Raw genomic sequence first — 3295 nt, 5'->3', positions numbered from 1 at the left:
GAGCGATGAAGGTTATAATCTGATAACCTTCACAATAACCGATGAAAGTTCTAATTTAATAGCCTTCACAATCAACATCGGGAGTTACAATCCGATAACTATCATATTTTTAAGGAGCCAAGACGAATGTTACAAGATGACGATCTTTGCAATGCTCTAGTAAAAGAGACTATAAATTGACGATCTCTTCAAATCAAGACGCAGAGCTCGTGGCCATGTTCCAGACTCAAAACGCAGAGCTCATAGCCGTGTTCAAGACTCAAAACACAGAGTTCATGGTCGTGTTCCAGACTCAAAACGCAGAGCTCATTGCTGCGTTTTCAGGCTCAAATACAGAGCTTAACTCTGCGTTCTAATCCCAAAATGTAGAGTTCGTGTTAGAACACGAATTTTGCATTTGACTCGTTCAAACACGAGCTGAACGGTTTTAAGACCGTTTTCCACGATTTGAGGGGATCACTCCCCTACTTAGGAGCGAATTAAGGGGGCGGTTACACTTCTTAATCCCTTATAAATATCAGAAACTCAATTGAGTTCGGGATCTGGGAGATCTTCAGATTTGGAGGCTCTTGGACATCATCTTCACTGGCAACAGAGAGCTTGGAGCTTTGGAGCTTTGATCTTGGCTTGTAAACCAATTTCGGTTGGATTAAATTAACTCTTTCAAAGAGTTTTAAACTCGTTCTGAGTTCAGAGTCTTCATCCGTAGCATTTGATAACTTCAACGAAGATGAAATCTTCCTGCACTTGCGAGGCGCGGAAGACTTTACAGATGAGGATGACAAATACTCCTCAAACTTCGCTTGGTCGAATTCGTACTCGACCGTTGATTCAACCGGGATCTTGATGATTGGTTGCGACACGACGGTCTCGGCAGCGAGACCGTTGGCTCCCACTGTGGTCGCCAGCTTGTTTGCGTCAAAAGTTGGTTTTGTTATGGAATTCATTATATCTTCGGTCGATTACAACAAATTCAAAAGAGATAGTCTTTTTATAAGACTTCTTTTACACAACAAAAGGAAAATTACAACTTTTTAGAAACAAACGCAGGATCGTTGTTTGGATCGCTGCTTGCGTGGGATCTTTGCCTGTGCCGGGAGCGCTTTGACTCGTGGACCACCAAATCACAGATTCTGATTGAACCGTGAGGGGTTTAATGATTCTTCCTTCGTTTATCGAAGTAAGAATTTGAAGCGAATATCTTATCGATGTAAGATGTTCACTCTTCTAAAGATCAAGTCAGAGCTTAGATCTCTAGGAATCGCCAGAAGCTTATTGAGGATGTTTGTGAAGAAGGAAGACTCTCTCTCTTGCTCTAATTCACCAAAACTCAAGGCTCTCTGCTCTAATCTGCTCTGGAGATGTTCAGCCCCTGTCAATGATGGCCATAGGGGGGTATTTATAGCCTCCTTAGACAATAACTGAAGAAATAACCGATCAACAACTGTCTCTTTAGGCGCGGCAGCTGATGCTGTCGCGGCTAAAGGGCGCGACAGTCGACACTGTCGCGGCCAAAGAGCGCGGCAGTCGACACTGCCGCGGCTAAAGGGGCAGTTACACCCACGTTCATACGTGTTTGAAACAGTTCTCCCACGACCTTTAACCACCTTTTTCGTGGTTTAACTGCTTTTCCACATCAGCACACGTTCTATTTCTGATACTCCGCCACGTGGACTTTAAATAATCATCAGATAACTGTATTATAACTGCTGTAGCATCCTGCTTTAACTGCCGCGGCACCATAGGTTGCAGCGGTTAAGCCGCGACACCATAGGCTGCCGCGCCTTAGCCGCGGCACCTTGGTCCACATGCTGCCGCGCCATGGCCGCGGCAGCATGAGCTGCCGCGCCGGAGCCGCGACACCAAGCGTTGTTTGTTGGTGTGTACATGTTCTTCCATGTTGTTTTGAGTGGTGTTTGGATGCCTGTAAGCATTTTTTGATGCCTACACCCATGTTAAACAAAGGGAAAGATCTCCGTCGATCCATTCTCTCTTTTGTAAATCAAGAAACCGAATGAGAGGAATTGTAATTTTTTTTCTAAATTTGTTAGAGAGAGATTGTATAGAGAGAATTATAATCCATTCTTTTTCTAAGTCTAATTAGAGAGAATAATACAAATTTAATTCTCAATTTTCTTCTTTTAATTTTCCCACTAAATAATAGGCAAGAGTATTTCATGTGAATGAGACAGCATACCTCAAAATAAGGTGAGCTACAACACTAGGTAGTAGCTCACAATTTTTAACATAAGTATCACTAATTACTTTCATGTGTTTCACCAAAATCTTGCATGCATATTCCATCGTCCCACATTTTTCATTGTGTGACCCCCAAATGAAGTGAGACCCACACAACAATTCTTCCTCTCCCAACTATTTGAAGAGGTCCACCCCTGCCAACTTTACACAGAGGTCAAATTTATCTCTACAGATGATCTTTGTCATCATATCGGCAAGATTCATGTCTATATGGATCTTCTACAGTAGCATTTGCTTCTCTTCTGTTATAACTCATAGCTAGTGGTATTTCATGTCAATGTACTTCATCCGAGAATGGTACATACTGTTCTTATTAAGACCAATAGCACTCTGACTGTCACAGTGTACGATGTACTCAACCTGTTTCAACCCTATTTCCTAGAGAAATCTTTTCATTTAACAACATTTCTTTGCCCGCTTCTGTAGCTGCGATATACTCTGATTTTGTCATAGATAAAGCAACATACTTTTACAGCTTAGACAGCCAAGATACAGATCTCCCTACAATAAATAAATAAATATCCAGATGTAGACTTTCTGTTATCGAGATCACCTACTATATCTGCATCTGTATAGCCTTCAAGAATTGGTTTGGAACTACTAAATATTAATCACAACATTGAACCGCCCTTTAAATATCTGAGAATACACTTCATAGCTTCCTAGTGTTGTCTTTCAGAGTTGGTCATAAATCTATTCACTACGCCAATTACATGAGCAATATTCGGCTGTGCGCATACCATAACATACATTAGACCACCAACCGCAGAGGAGTATGGAACATTCGTAATTGCTTTCTTTACTTTTTTAGTATTTGGATAATCTTTCTTACCGAGTTTAAAGTGATTCGTGAGAGGCATGCTAACATGCTTAGCACCTTTCATGTTGAATGGTTCAAGAACTCGTTCAACATACTCCTCCTAAGATAGCCATAACTTCTTTGCTTTCCTATTTCAAATAATTTGCATGCCCAGCATTTGGCGTGTTGGCCCCAAGTTCTTAACGTAAAAGAACTTAGATAATTCATCCTTCAATG

The sequence above is a fragment of the Asparagus officinalis genome, chromosome 3 (genome assembly GCF_001876935.1).
Source record: "Asparagus officinalis chromosome 3, Aspof.V1, whole genome shotgun sequence".
Classification (NCBI taxonomy): domain Eukaryota; kingdom Viridiplantae; phylum Streptophyta; class Magnoliopsida; order Asparagales; family Asparagaceae; genus Asparagus; species Asparagus officinalis.
The sequence above is the reverse complement of the archived record's forward strand: the minus strand, read 5'-3'. Positions refer to the sequence as shown.